This window comes from Rhinolophus sinicus, linkage group LG09 (assembly GCF_036562045.2).
Source record: "Rhinolophus sinicus isolate RSC01 linkage group LG09, ASM3656204v1, whole genome shotgun sequence".
NCBI lineage: Eukaryota > Metazoa > Chordata > Mammalia > Chiroptera > Rhinolophidae > Rhinolophus > Rhinolophus sinicus.
The window spans coordinates 110,125,043-110,141,671 of NC_133758.1; the positions used below are offsets into that span (position 1 = coordinate 110,125,043).

General features: G+C 42.5%; 1 long non-coding RNA gene across 1 annotated transcript in view; it reads left to right on the top strand.

The window, feature by feature from the left end:
• Nucleotides 1–12,208: 12,208 nt before the first annotated feature.
• LOC141573102 (uncharacterized) overlaps nt 12,209–16,629 on the top strand; it is a 123,295-nt gene continuing 118,874 nt past the window's right edge. The window contains exons 1-4 of the long non-coding RNA XR_012498663.1: nt 12,209–12,279; nt 14,266–14,477; nt 14,792–14,826; nt 14,987–15,080. This is a non-coding gene — a long non-coding RNA (uncharacterized LOC141573102). The remainder of the gene's footprint in view (nt 12,280–14,265; nt 14,478–14,791; nt 14,827–14,986; nt 15,081–16,629) is intronic.

Below are 16,629 nucleotides of genomic sequence, written 5' to 3' on the forward strand. Positions count from 1 at the left end.
TCCTCAATGGTGGGAATTAGTTCTAAGTTAGCCTTTTTAATGAACTTACTCATTTGTTCATAAAATGTGTTCATAAACTTCCACTGCCATGGTCCACAGTTCAGCAGTGAAAGGCAGAGAAAATGAGCATTTTTCTGGCTGATAATGACTCTAGGAAGGCGCTCAGGGCCGCAGGGGAAACCGAGGCTCCCCGATCCAGCCTTAACCAGCACTATTACTTGGTAATCCTTAGCAGTTACCCTTAGTGCTTCACATACATTAAATGAACCTCACGACACTCCTGTGAGGCACATATTGGTGTCTTTATGTCTACAGATGAGAAACTTTCTTTAAATATGTAAGAAGCAAATTGCTGAGAGACTGTCTGCCTAAGCCTTTGACTTTTCACGGTCCTATTTACAAATTGGGAAAAATGGGGACGGATACATTGTTTCTCCTTCTCCACCCTCCCTTTCTTCAGCGAAAAGGCTGCTTGGAATTTCAAGGACATTTTGGAAACATTACTTTTATTTATTTATTTTCCTGTTTTGTCCAGGTCTTTGAAGAATTTAGGTAGAAATCAAGGAAAATCTATCCCCGTAATTAAAATGTGAAAACAAAAGCTATTTGTAGCAGAAAAAACATCCCAGTAATATGATTTCCTTGTGATGGATTGACAAGTTCAAAGCAGGAATGTATGTTGCCATGGGCACCAGATCCTACTTGCTGGGCTGGTTCCTTTCACTTGGCTGCTGACGGAGGGTGGCTTTCAGCCAGGAAGCACTGAGCATTGTTAGAATAGATTGGTAATTTTTATGTAATACCTTCTCTTTGTACTTCGATACACACAACAGCTGCAAATTGTTTACAGTCGTTTTGAGGGCAGAGTTTTCGGAATCTCTCAGGAGCAGGGACTGCAGGAGGAGGGAGGGAGTGACTGTTCTCCCTTCTCCAACAGGCAATAGATAAGTATTTGTCAGAAAGATGGAGGCTGGAGGAATGGATGGCTCGTTATCATGTACCAGCTTTGGGTTCGTGGGCAGGGAGGCTGGAAAAAGGAGTTGAGATGCAGAAGAAATGGAAGGGGAAAGGGTGGGCTGTCAGGAGAGAGAAGCCAGCAGGCATCCTGGCGTGGCTGGTAATCATTCCGACACAGAACTCAAGCTGTCCTCGGCAGGGACAGAGGGAGCGAGTGACGGCAAGAGTGAGTGACAGAGATGTGCATGCTACTTTCCCAAGACCACGGAAGTCAAATGCACCAAGCACAGTTCCATTTTATTATCCTGAAGATGCTCCTCTAGCCCTCTTCCTTCACTGTGCTCAGAGGGTCTAATAGCAAGTGAGAAATGGGGGTGGTGGGTGGGGTGGCATATCTGGGGGGCAGCAGTGGTTCCCGGGCACTGACGCAGAGAATGAAGTTTTGCTCCATTTGTGTCAAGTTATCCGGGTCGTTTTGAATTCTGCATTTTCCTTCCCTGACAAATGAAGCCTGGTGCCTGCGCCTCTGAATCTATCAGGAAAGGCTCCTGCTACTGGTATGAGGCAGTGAGCATTTCACAAGTGAAAATGATGGTTCCAGAACTGCAGTGCAAGTGGCAATATTTCCTAGTGATTTTCTCCCTTATCGTTCCTACCCCATGTTCCAAGCAAATTCTGGGGGTGTCTTTTGTATCTGCACGATGCCTAAGTAAGCAAAAGGCCGGATAAAGCAAATGTCTCCCAAATCTCCATTTATCATGAACACAGACTGCAGTTGCAGCTCTTTTGCTTGATGCAAACAAGCTGACAGATGTAAATCATCGGCAGCAAATCTTAGGACTGTCATAGCTGTCTGCTACTGAATTTGTGTCTGTGTGTTTCCTGGGAAGGGATAAAATTGTGATCTAAAATTATGCAGTGTCCACGCTCCCTGACGCCTCCATTCCACTCCTCCCAGCCTGCCCCCAACACACACCTTTTCAGAGCTTTGGTCCCTAGAGGGCTAATGGCTTGGCTGCTCCCAGGGCTCAGGGTATCCCTTCTCCGTTTACCTTTTGAGTTCCAGACTGTTCTTTCTCTCTTTCATGCCTTTCCTCTTGGACTCCCCACCACCACCACCACCACCACCACCAGCGTGTGTGTGTGTGTGTGTGTGTGTAGACATCTATACACACGAACTTATAAATACAATCACATTGCAGGTAGTTTTATATTATGCTTCTTTTATTTACCATTATATACAGTGAGCATTTCCCCAGATCATTAAAATAACTTGAAAGCATAATTCTGTGATTGTCTAATAATTCCACCATATAGCTATACTATAATCATTTCCCTGTCTTTGGATATTTATATATTTAGACTTTTTTTTGGTTTTAATATTATCATGACATATTTCAGCACCTAAAGCTTTGCCTTCACCTCTAATGCTAGAATCCTGAGTATTATTTGGAACGCAGAGTATGCACATGACCTAGTTCAACCTTCTCAGTCATCTGTCGTCCTCCACAAATAAACAAACAGAAAACTCTTCAACCTCATGCTCTGCCATTTAGAAATATTTGAAAGGTCTTTAGAAAGAAAAAAATGTAAAATTCTAAGTAAGACTATTGTTAGTGTTACAAGCTATGCTTTCATTTTGAAAAAAAGAAAAAGCCTCTTCATTCCATTTCTGACAGCCAGTTCCAGAAAGAACGGGAGCAGGACCCCAGCCTGCCTTCGCCATCACAGCAGCTCGTTGCTCACAGCTGTGTTTCAGCTCCATTCTCTCCCAATGCATCTGGCTTGTCCTGCCATTGTAATGCCGTGTACTGAAGCACCATCCCTTCCATCAGTAACTTCAGATGACTCCTTTCTCTTTTATTCCTGTTTTCTTGAAGGAAAGTAAACACTCAAAGCTTGTGTGTGGCACCCAACAGATGCCAGTGACATCCGTGGCGCATCCTGGCCCTACGTTCTATAAAGGAGGAGCCCTCACGTTTCACAGTAAAGCGGAGAGAACTCACAGCTGTTCTCTGCCAGCCTTCCCATCTCATGAGTCTGTGAAGTGACAGTTTCCATGGGCACCAAGTGCACGTTAGGAATCTTTAGAATTCTCTGACCCTGGAAGCTGCCAATTAAAGTGCCATTATGATGCTTCCGTTGGCTCTGAGCTAGTTACACGTACACGTTAAGGAACCATCCTTTCCCCTTTCTGCCTCCTGTACCCATCGTGAGTGCTGTGGGTGGTCAGCAAATAGTAACAGATAATAACCCTCTGCAGTCTGTCAAACCTCTGCAGAAATGCAGATCGCTGCCTTTAGAAGGAGGCCCAGGGACATGTGAATTTCCTGTCAGCAGGGATTACCGATGAGTCGTGCTTGATGTTGTTATACAGACTATGCAGGTGGGAAGGCTGGCATTGCAAGAGGAGAGTACAATGGGGAGTGTCTCTCTTTCCTGATCAGTTATCAGACAGCACCCAACACACACACACACACACACACACACACACTTCCCAGCCCACAAAAACAGACAATTATATAAAATGGATGACAAAAATTCCCACAGGAAAGAAGCTAAACTCTTCAAAATCAAAGGTTTATCACAGTGCAGGAGAGAATCAATCTGGAAGGTAGTAGAATTCATACATGAGTGAATGCTAGAGCTCATCATATGTGTGTTATTTATGCCCTTAATTGTTATTTCCAGTAAGTGTCTGGCTGCCAGTACACATGCGTTAAATACTGTAAAATAACAGATGTTATCGCACAAGAACAACAGGGAGTCAACATAAGCAGTGGCGTAAATCCTATTACTTTAGATACTAGGGAAAAGTGAAAAGTACACACAACACAGATGAGCCTATGGCTATAATTTATGAGACAAATTATCCCACCCATATATGTCCCAAATTAATTATGTATCTGCGCTGAGCACAGTAAGAGCAGCCATTTGGAATAATAGCCTATTTGGCCAACAAAGTTTCCTGTCACTTTTAAAAGGACAAATAATACGGGAGAATGAGAAAGAATGAATGAGACACACAAAGGGAGGGAACCAGCCAACCAGAGACATTATCCTGAGAAAGGATGTGGGATGCTTGGATGTGTATGTAGGAAGCATCACTCATGGTCTGGCCAAGAGATGTGCCCAGCGGAGGACATACAGACTGAGATCCTTTACAGAGACTTAAGGGAGCACAGAGATTGCAGGGGAAAAAAAGAAAACCCAAAAGCAAAATAAAAAACAAAACAAAACAATATTCAACTGAGAAAAGTGAACACAAACATATCTGGAGAAAATAATTTTAAGATACTTTTTTTCCCCAGTTGGAGAAAAAAAACAATGTGTAAAGCCTGGAACTGGAGTGAAAGCAGAAGGTAAATTCTATGGGAATTGCAAGGTATTACAACAGCTCTGCCAAGGAAGAAGTCCCTGTTGGGTTTTCTATGCAGAGGTGTCTCATTACGAAGCACTGATGAACTCTTGTCGGTCTTCACTAACAGAATGGACTCCTCATTACATGTGTGAATCAACAAACATGTTCCCAGTACAGAGTACATTTTGGGGTGTGTTAAATGTACATGTGGCTGAAACGGTTCTATCATTTCTAGTCAATCAATTTAACAGACATTTGATTATACCCACCTATAATTTTAGAGCTTAAGGAACTCTTTAATAATCAGCATTGATTATGAGCCTGGTATTGTTGTAAGCATGTTACATATTTAGCTAAGTCCTTATAACAAACCCCCCAAATGGGTGCAATTGTTCTCCTCAACAGATGGGGAAGCCAGGGTGCAGAGAGGTTAATGAAACTTCCTAAGGTCACACATTTAATAAATTGTGACTCTGGGATTCCAGTCCAGGTAGACTGTTCCTCAAGTTTCTTTAGCACGACACAAGACGTCCTGTCTGGGGGCAGGAAAGGAGGCTTTACTCAATAATTCCCTTCAATTTGTTAGGCACACTTTATCTCTGTATGGGACTGGAAGGGCTGATGACACATTCCCACCCTACATCATTCGTCCTGGTGTATGCCTGTCTGTTTCCTCACTTCCAAATATCCAGGACCCTTTCAAAGTTAACCTAAGCAGTCTGCAGGGCATAGGATCAGAGGCTAACCTGTGTGGCTCCAGCACCTGGACAGTTCTCATCTTTGGCCCGTTGCGTTGTGATGATTTTTGAGACATGGACGTGCTGGAAACTCTGAAGAGCCTATATAGATCTGAGGATCCCTTGTGATTTTTGGTCACGTAGTTGAGAAATTAGAACTATTGTTAATATAGGAAGTTGTTTAAAATAACCGCTATAGGTAATTTTTGAAAATTACTCCATGCAAACATTTATAAGTATGCACTGTTTATGAAACATTGGTTTCTTCAGGGACACTCTTTGTTCCCCCAGAATCTTGAAATACAGTTGCCCCATGACTGTGTTTTGAAGGAATCTGTAAGATCACGGCTGCTGAAGAATACATTTCCCATTGGACTGCCATGGTGCTATTTTTCTTCCTCCCTGGCTTGAGTCTCCCACCAGGACTTTTTATTAGACAACAGAAGCACACTGCCTCTGGAAGAGCGTTTTTCAAGTCCACGTGCAAGCATGAGGAGTGTCTTGTAACTGATCAAGTCCCCTTCTCCGCCTTGGCAGCTATGGGCCTCAGAGTCAGAGTTCGGACCCAGCCCTGATAAGTACATCTCTGCGTTTTCTCACCGTCTGTTACAGTCTTCTCATTTGCCCCATTTGTTGATTTATTATCTTGCCCTGGGCCTGTGTCCTTTTATCTGGTTACTCTCTTACGGGACAATCAGGCTGCTCTGTCCGAGACTATGAGATGAGGGCTTTCAAACCTTCTTGGCGGGGATGTCGTTTACTGTGCAGGCTGAGCTGAGGCCTTGGTTTAGTCGCAGACTGTCCACATCACGTAGGCGAGCATATGTTCCCTGGGAAGGAAGAAGATTCTGAGGGTTCAGCGTACAAGAAATGATCTCTCCAATTAATTAGCTGTCACTTTGAAGGGGAGGCATAGCAGTGATAAACTGGGTGGATCCATGATAGCAGGAAATGTACAGGAAAGCCACCTGCGTGGGTTCCTGAGCTGCCCCAGGAAGGCAGGGGTCTAGAATGGCAGGGCTGCCTTGTTTCACTGGCAGAGCATTTATGTTCCTTCTCACCCTTCAGCACGTCACTTCCCTTATTAAGTACCCAGAATCCTCTTGGTCTCTCTCAGTTCTTGTTAGAGCAGAACTGTAGATAGTTAGTAAATACCATTGCAAGCCAAGGTGTTGGGAACTGGGTGGGCTACCCCTCCAAGGGGAAATTTCATTTTAAATGGTTAGGACAATTTATAACACAGTGCAATCAATTCTTTTAGTGGGGTTTTTTTGGACATAGTTGTGGAGAACTTATTTTTGGACAGTGGCGGTCTTCTTCATATCCTTAAAAACATACCCTATAGCCACTTCCTGATTTTGCCCATGTGCAAATAGCTGGGGGCCATCCAGCCATTGTGGAGAGAGGGCAATAAAGGGGCCCCACTTCATTTGGCTTCACAACCAGTTCTGTGCCTTTAGGGAAAAGCTTGTGCAAGAAGCCACTGGAAAAGCTGCTATGAAGGGAATTTAGCTAACAAAGTACCCTCTCATAGCTCTTCTTTTTTTTTAAAAAAAAATATTATTAGTTTCAGGTATACAAAACACTGTAATAGTTGGACATTTACACCCCTCAGAAAGTGACAACCCCCCCCAATCGTCCACCCCCATTTCCTGCGCTGTACTCCACATTCTGTGACTATATACATATAGTCAGGAGAGAGCCTAAGTGCTTTCTTACCCTACTTACAATCATGCAAAGACCAAACTAGTCAATACGCACTTAGGGAGCATATGCAGATAAACCATAAACCGATTGAGGGCAATGCTTATACTTTCAATTCCTTTGTATCACACCATTCACCCTAATTTATTCAATTCATTTAGCAAACATTTGTTGAGCACCTACTATGTGCCAGGCCCTGTGCTAGATGTTAGTGATTCCGAATGATTAAGATGTGGCTCCTCTCCTTAAAGAGGCCAGAGCCCAGTGAGGAAGGTAGATGGGCGCACAGTAGCTGTGAAATATTCTGTGAAGTGTGTTGCCAGTTGTAGGCATAAAACACTATCGTATCATCAAAGAGGAAGAGTTAATTCTCTCTGTCTTTACAGACTCCCTGGCATTTGAGATGGTCCTTGAAAGACAAGACGGTTTCTCAGGCTATCATTAGCTCGGCATTCTGAATCTAGCCAACATTTAATAAATGTCATCACCTAATAATCTCAGAGGTGGAGCGAACTGGAATACCTTGAAGGGTGAGTCAATAATTATTTTTTGCAGCTTTTTGCTTGGACTGAGATTGAATCAGTTTACTTTTATTAATCAGACCCCTTCATGGTCCTAGCACGGCCTGTCATTTGGCCCAGAGATTATAACAGATACCGTATAAGAGTTGAGAACTTGACATATTATAAATGCAAATGTAGTTAGTTTTTGAAATTGTCATCTCTATCTTTTTTTTTCTTTTGAGAGTTGTTTTGAAATTGTCAGTCTTGACACCACATTCATAAGCCCAGTAATTCAACCTGAAGTGCATTTTGATGAATCACTGAAATTTATTGTTGTGGTGGCATTTAACATGGCACCATTGAGAAGTCATCTCTAGAGCTGTAAATTTTATACTTTTATAATAAAATTTAGATTAAACTGGGCTTTTCATCTAGTGATAGTTATCTGTGAACTAGAGCTGTATTTACAAAATAAATGGTGAGACGCCCACCACAAATTCTCTGTGTAGTCATCAGCGACTTTATAATTAATAATCCCAGTAATAATCACATTATTCTTACGTTTTGAATTTCTATTTCCAGGCACCTTAAAAAAGCTAACAATATAATGTTTGAAAAAAAAATATTGACTATTCTCATCAGTTGTTTTTGTCTGCATCTAGATAATGCCATATGTCTAGTTGAGAAAAAGCAAATTCTACCTACCATCACGTATTTCAGAAATATCTGATTTTGGATGTTATAGAGGAATCAATTAAATGGTTAGCTGGATTTGTCAATTTCTATTTAAGCTTGATACTGGGTCTGAATGAGCCTTTCAGTCAACCTTTCGATTTCAGAATAGTGAACTTCTAATTTTCATCACAAGGCGGCAGCAGAACACTAAAATTGTTGTGAAATGCAGCCTAATGAAAAGGTGTAGTGTATTTGTGTTTAGAAAAACAGTACATGTAGCAAGAAATGAAAACGTAAATATATATATATATACACACACACTAGAATTTAATCATCTTTTTGGCCTCATGTTCACATTAATTTCAGCCTTTTTATAGTTTGTAACTTTCCTTCAAATTTTTCCTTTAAACGTATGGTTTACAAAATAAAGAAATGACAGTTATCAGTGAAGGGAACTACTTCATATTTCATCTTGAATAATACATGAAATCTGAAATATTTTGGAGTGATTCCCTGTTTTCTTAAGATAGCTGCTGGCTGGTTGGGGAGTGTATATTTTTGAGGCTGGAACATCAGTGGGCAATAGATCAGCCAAAGTAGTTACATGATGTGGTCTAGCATTTAAGCAGAGACTAAGCTTATTTGAAAAGGTATATATTCAATCTGTTTTTCTGGTCTTGCCTGTAGAGCCTTCTACCAAGAGAGAATCAGGCAAGTCTTTTTTATCAAGTCTGACTCACGATTCTCTTCCTTCCAGAATCATTTCTGTTCTGACTCCACCTGAAGAAGATGCCTCTTTTTCAGTGCTCAGTTCAATTCCCTGGAAAAGTGATGAACACAGATTGCTGGGCCCCTCCTGTAGCGTTTCCGGTTTGGGAAGTCTGAGGCAGGGCCTGAGAATATGTACAGTTGACCCTTGAACAACACAGGAGTTAGGCACGCTGATCCCCTCGCAGTTGAAAATCTGGATGTAACTTTGGACTCTACAGTTGCCCTGTGGATCTGGGGACCCAGGCAACTGCAGATGGAAAACAATACTTCCCATTTAAGCTTGGGAATGTGAAAATACTGGGAATACACAGGGCCGACTTGATTGAAACAAACCTGTGTGCAAGTGGACCTGCGCGGTTCAAACCCGTGTCTTTCAAGGGCCAGCTGGACTTCTAACACGGTCCAGTTGAGGCTGGATCACGCTCTGAGAACTGCTGTTTTAACGTGTATTCACTCAGCTTGTGTTCCCAAATAACATCCCGGCAAAGTCTAAAGAATGCTCCTTGTTTGTTTGTTATGCTGGGTGTTGGTTTGGCTAAATATTGTTTGACACCAGGTGGCTCAGAAAGTTTTCTTTGGCAGCTGTGCAGTTGGATTTATTGATTAGGATTTGGCCTGAATATTGTCGCACACTTTTGGGGACATTAGTTTCTTGGGACATTTTATGTGCATGTGTGTTGTGTCTTTGTGAGCACACTGTCACTTGAAGTGGCCCTTCGAGCCCTGGAGAGCTTGCACAGCGCTTGATAGATGGCATTTGTGCAACCAAGTCTTAGTAACTGAAGATGAATTGAGAGACCAGTGCATCTGCTATTTAGGGAGTAATTCTCATCAGAAATACTGGCACTGATATAAAATGAAGATGAGAGAAGCATTTGGTCAGAATCATTCAGTCTATATATCTATAATCATTAGTGACATGGAAAGTGGTTCGTCGTCGGGATTTGTTTCCCTTTTGCCTCACTGAAAGAAAAAATGGGTCACCAACTGTGCTGGGTGTCAGCGTATGACCTGTAATGGTTTTAGTCCTGAGTTTAGTGGGTCGTTTGTAGCAATGTCATCTCCTCCCGCCTTTAGGAGTGCAATGAAAATAGCCACCCTGACATGAACAGATCCACTGGAGAAGGCAGCTAGCAGTGACAACAACAAAATTCTCTGTACGTGTAGTGCTATAAATATACTTAGTAAAGATAATCAATTCCATACAATGGGTTCTACCAGTCAGATCTATTTCATTACGAACTTCTAGAAATAGAAGGATTATAAGCAGAAATGCATTATAACAGAGGACAATATAACATGATGGAGACTGTTTAAAGGCACTGAAGACTAAGGCTGGCTGTTTACCAGCATGGCTGAATGGGTGTGAAACTTTATATGGCACATGTCCTAGGAAGAGCGGGTGGTCTGGTAAACCCCATGGCCTCTGCTGCTTGTTTCCTGATTCACGATAGCAACACACTCATCCTTCAGAGGTTTGGGAAGCCTGTGTGTGTAATCTCTACCAAACAAGCTGCATGATTCCAGTTTGTAAACCAGCATTGTCTTCTCTCCATCCCAGGTGACACTGCATTACTGCATATGTCCCCCACCCCCTGTCCCCAGGGCCACAAGAAGATACTGGCTCCTTGGCTCCTGCAGTTTTCGCAGCCTAGCTTCAGGGCATTGGATCATAAGGATTCTTTTTCCACTAGGGCTACTGTGAGGCTGTTTATGAAATGTTCTGAGCTCCTCAGATGAAGGCAGACTATTCCACATGTCGGTACACTGTACACTGTTCAAAGCAAGTTTTTCAAACAGATTTCACAATTTTCTAAAAACTAGGTGAGGAGAAAGGAAGGTGCTCTATTTGACTTGCAGAATTTGCTCTTGAATATCCATGCTTACCCAAATGGCTGTTTCTGTTATCCCTGTCTGAAGGTGGCTTGTAATTGCAGATGGCTAAAGATGGACAGGTCAGAGCTGCTGGACGAGGCTGAGCAGAGCCTCCCAAAGTGGCAGCACACATGTCCCTGTTGGTCATTCCTGTAGGACTTGGCTGCTTGAAAGTCCGCTGTTCCCCACTGACCCTCCCTTGACGTCGGCCTGAGTCATGTCAGGTTCACGCTTACGTTGGCCTTTTGCGCATTTCTAGCCAGGGTTCCTGAGCGGTTCTGGCAAAAGCCTGGATTTGATTCTGATTCCGCACTGCCTGCCTGAGGCTCAGTTTCCTTCTTCCTAAAACCGGGATAGAACCTATCTCAAAGGTTGTCAACATTCGCTGAGATCACTCCAATTCCTGACAAATATTCATGCTCAATCTACGCCAGCTGTGGCTATGCTTACGAGTAAGCATGTCTTAGCTGAACCCCATGTCACTTTGGCTCCATGGCCTGTGCTGCTTTCTTTGGCTGAATTACGTGGCCAGCTTTTCCAGTCCCAGCTTTTCTGCGCTGGTCGCACCCTCTGCTTCTCTTACCATTGTCCTCTTGCTGCCTCTCTTGGGGGCAGGGCTCCTGGGGTCAGGAGAGCCACTGCCCTTCTCTTAGCACTGATACATTATGCTTCGGTGTCAGACAACACTGAGCACCCTTCCCATCTCTCTTTTGAAGGGGCCAGACTAGCAGTGGAACGGACCTGTTGGTTTTGTCGTCTGAGTGAACTCTGTGGATCACCTCCTGAATGGTTTGTCTTTAGAAATCGCTATTCATTATCAGTGTGGCTAAAGTCACTGAAACGGTTGGCAGTTATTCCATTTGATCCCAATGGATTAATTGATGGTAGGAATTCAAAGTCCTCATTTCATAAACAATTATTTCAACTCCAGCAGAGTGGACATTAAACTTCTTTTGTCTCCAACCAAGTTTTAGGTTCACCAGTTTTATTTATTTATTTTTTTTAATGTGTTAATTTTGTATGCCCTCTTTTAGAGAATGCTCATCCAGTGGTTAGCTTGAAAAATTGTGGGTTACCCAAAGGCCAAGTCTTTTTGCTGTGCTGTAGGTTGGAGAGGTTATGCTTCCGGGACCTGGGGGAGGATGGCAACAAAGCTCCGAGAATTTACTTCCCGCTCCTATGAAACTGGAGGATGGAGGATGCCCTCCCTTGTCAGACTTTGGAGAACACATTTCGGCACTCTAAAGAATTGTCAGGGGAAAAAGTAGGGTTAAATAATGATGAAATTGTGCACTGAACAAAAAAAGCTTAAAACAGATTTTTACGTTGGGTTATCGCAAAGTGGCTCTATATTCAGATGAATGGATCTTAGCCTGTCCTTTAACAATAAGTAAACGAGGAATGGAAATCTCCATTCATTTTGAACACCTCTGCTCCCAAACAGTAGTCTATCGTTTGTTCTTTTTCCCAGCAAGGAGCTGAAGACCGGGCCTTCCTTTAGTATGAAATATACTGATTTTGTTGGATTCTATTGCATTCTCATGCTGCTAGGAAGTCTTTTCATGTTCAAATTCCACTGTATTTTCAATGTCATTTTTAATTTTTTCTTTCAAAAGGAAAAGGGTCCCCTGTGGAAGTTTATAAAAGCTGACACATTTTCTTGTAAAATACCCTTCTGAGACCACCTGGTTTATAGGTAAGCACATAGTTTTGGACCGTTGAAAATAAGTGTTTTGAAATTAACGTGAAATGTTTTTAGGGAAGTGAATGCTATTGACTCAGTAGGGCAGAATGCCGGTGTCCTTTGCTTTTTGTAATTCCCTATAAAAGACATTTTCAGGTAATTAAAAAGAGGTATTTCAAGCAAAAATACTTCTCTAAAGAGGTCATATGGCACATGTGTGGCAGCCACTTGTCAGAGTTAAATATACCCATTTTCCCCCACTAAAGCCATTAGATCTATTACCACCTAATTGCTTGGAAAATTCATTTTCTTTTTCTCCAATCACAGCCCTAACTGAGGTCTGAAGACTTACCAAGTGTCTCTTAAATCAGTAAACCGAACATTTTAAAAATAAATCCTCCTATACGTTATCTTTGTGGCCGAGGATGTATTTTTTTCTTCGAGACAGTTATAGCAGTCAACACAAGTAGAAATGCCCCTTATTTTGAGAAATAAGAGAACTAGGAAGTAGGTTTCACTGTTTCTGATAATGCACACCGAGGCCAAGAGTTCACAACAAAGTGAAGAGATAGGGATACAGGCATATTATATAATCACACTGAGCCCAAAAATTTTTTAACCAATTTATATGGGCATTTTATCCTAAAAGTCAAGATAAGAAACACAAATCTATTCTTCATTCTGACTACAGAAATCTGCCCTTCCTGTAGCCAGCCATCCACAAGAGTAACATATGTATAATATACATAACAGTATTTGTTGTTACATAAACCCTGAAGAATGAACATAAGGAGAAATAATTTTCAAATTTAATTTATGACATATCAAGCATCAATGGTGATTAGAATATTTAAATCAGTGTCTGAAATCAGAATTCATTTCTTTTATTTTTAGTTTCAGATAGAAGTCATTTTAATTATGTAAAAGGGATTATCGTAAATGTGATGTTTTTTGTTAAAGGAAAATAGAATCAATTCATTCACCTTTGGAAGCTATAAACAAATTTGAAAAATTCTATCATGTCTCAAAACGTTTTGAAACCCCTCTATCAGAATTGCCTCAGAGTTAGTTTGTGACCTGCTTCTTCATATTACTTTATTTATTTATTACATTTTAAGAGTTTATTTGAGCACAAAACCAATCGGAATTGGGCTATGCTGAACCAGAAGTGGTTAGGAGCCCTTCAAAGTCAAGTGCTCAGGGAGACACTTGTCTAGGATAAGAAGTAAGGAACGTATTGATTGACTATAGTGGAAAGCCTAGTTGGGTGCTTGTCTTTGGTTGTCCTTAGAGCTTTGACTTATGAACCTTAAGACATTTACAGGCTTAGGTTACAGGCTTATGTAGGCCACCACTGCAATAGGACCACCTCAATCTAATGGCCTTCTTGTTTAATTAAACTATTTCCACCTTTTACTCATCCTGTCACACTTGAAAGATGGACCCAAGATTTGGTATTAGCGTCACTGTACTATCAGAGTTCGACTGCTCTTGTCTCACTGTGAAATGCATCAGTTATGATGTCAGATCTGTGGAAGAATTCTTGCTTTGCATTTTGTTTCTGTTTCTCCAAGTACAGTGCAACCATCTGATGTCCTGCTAATGGCTGTGAACAGGCATTTCAGATGTTTGAGAGAACATGGTGTACAGGGGCTGGGGGATACTCCTTATCCAAGGCCCCCATGACCAAATCAGTTGGTATCAAATAAACCAAAGGATGCACCTGAAGAGGTATCAACCTGTTTTAGCCATGTGGCTTCTGTGTTGATTTCCTGTATTTGCTATAATACCAGAGGTCTTGATCCAGGTACAATAGGAGGTATTTGTTATGGCATACCCTCCTCTTTCTTCAGTTAATAAGTCATCTAAAGCAACTGTATTAACTAAACCACCTTAGCAAGAAAATCTAGGGATGTTTGCTGTGTAGTTGTGGCCTCAGCAGTAGATTCAGTGATAGTGGCCAGAGTTAAGGAGACTTGTCTTCTTGTGCATTAACAGAGAGAAAAAGCAAGCAGCAGAAAGGCAAAAGGAATACAGGTTTCATTACTGGAGATGAGAATCTGTGACCTTGGGAGAGCTACCCACCTCAAGATGCCGTCTGCTTCTGGGGAGGAGCCTGGCAGTGCTGAACAACCCCATTGACAGAAGAGGGGCCCCCAAAGAAGGTGCAAAAGATACTACTCCCCCAAGATCCAGAGCCACTCCCAAAGGTAACCAAAAGGAAGACTGAGACAATTCCCCCAACGGCTGGTAACAGTTGGTAGAACCCTAGCCACAAACAATATAACCCATATTTCTACCCAGCTATATTTAGCCACAAGTGGGGTGCAACCCACATTTTGTCTGGCCATATTTTTTGGGTCCCCCAACCTGACGGTTGCCAAGCCAACTTCTCAGGGTACAAAAGGAGACAAACAAGAAGGCAATAACTGTCCCTGGGAGAAAAAGGATCAATGTTTGTCATGCTAATCTGAATTTGGAAAAGAAGTGACATTGTGACATTTTACCTTCCTCTCTCTACCAGGCACCACAGAGAGAGATCTGGGAGAGCTGACTTTGGTAAGAATTCCAGTTTTTCTAGGATCCCACCCTCAGGCTCCAGAGTGAGTGATATGTCCCAGCAGTTCTCATCCTGTTCATCAGAAACTGGTGAAGAAGAAAAATAACTTTCCCTGTGCCCTTTATAGTGAGTGGTTGGCTGAGATCCCTTTTTCCTTAGGGCACGTCCAATGTAAATGGATAAGAAAATGGATAAGCTTACCTAAGATGGTTAAAAGTTCTCCACCGTGGCTGCTGGAATTCAAGATTCTTGGGTAAGGTTAACTTAACCTACTTGTACCGTTAACACAAAATTGTATTCACTTGAAGCCTCACAGTGGACCCAGTCCAGTTTAAGTCCGTCCCCAAACGCAGTCAAGTCGGGCCCAGTCCATCCTCTGACTCCATCTGGTTTCTAAGTCGGACCCAATTCTGTTCCCAAAACTAGTGCAGTTCCAGAGTCGGGACCAGTCCAGTTTCCAGGTCAAACCCATTCTGTTCCAGACCCAGTCTGGTTCCCAAGTCAGACCCTGTCCGTCCCTGGACCCAGTCTGGTTTCTAAGTTGGACCCAGTTCTACCCCCTAACCTAGTCCAGCGCCTAAGTCGAAACCAGTCCATCCCCAGAACCAGTCTGTCCCCAGGCCCAGTCCGGTTTCCAAGTCAGACCCTGTTGGTTCCCGGACCCAGTCTGGTTCTGAAGTCGGACCCAGTTCACCCCCAGACCCAGTCAGACTCGCGCTGGTTCCTGGGCCCTCTCCGGACAAAGAAACGCTCAAGTAAAGTATGAAAGCTTATAACGCAAAAGCTGTGGAGCTGGGATCCAGGATCCGCGAGGGGCTTGCCCACGACTTCCCGAGGCAGCAAGAAAGCCCCAAGGTCACAGGGCACGACTCGGGTGGTGGGGGTCTGCCTCCGTTCCCTTTGCTGACACCACCACTGTTAAAAGATCCACTGGGGCGCATCACACATTTTAAGTTTATTTGTGCAAACATCGCTTCCCATCAGGCAGCGCCAGACTGGAAGTGGCCGGGACTGCTCCCAATGACTTTAGATTTCCATTTTTACTACAGCTCCTGGGGCTCTGCTTGAGTCACCCACTTTATTCGTCAAACTCGACTCAGAGTGAGTTTTTGTTTGTTTAGAATTTACAAGGATGTGGTGTAAGCAATTCCAAAATATTTTGTGGGGCAGCGTCCTCTCTGGAATGGCTGTGGGCCTCCTCCTCCGCCCCTGGAAACTTAGCTTTAAAAGTGGGAAGAAGAAAGCTCAATGATTAATATACATTACTCTCGTTTAATCTTCACTAAAGTCCTACGAAGCAGGTATGATCCCTGTCATCCAGGTGGGGAACCAGAATCAAAATGCTTAAGTAATTTCAGGTTCCTTAGCGGTACTGTAGAGCTGGGATTGATCTGACACGTCCTCCTGTTGCTGACACTCCCTATCACCTCCTTCTAGGGTGACATCGTCATTTTGGAATGATAAATTCTGAAAATTCATGTTACTTTTTAATTAAGTCACACGTGTCCAGATCTGTGTGCACATTGCTTTTTAATTATGTTACATTTATGTGTGTATCTATGTAAGTTTGGGTCAGTGCCTAAGAGATATTCTTTATATTCTATTTGTGATTATGTAGTTTTGAAAGATGTGGAAAGGTAAAGAAATGCCGTTTGTTCATACATAGCAAATGCATGGAAAGCCAAATAATGTTGGGTTCTGTTGGCAGTAATAATGTTTTACCTCCTAGAATGACAAAATTTTGCCTCATTAGACAAGATCAAGCAAATGAGCCAATAAGTAGAAAGCCCCATTTCTAACAA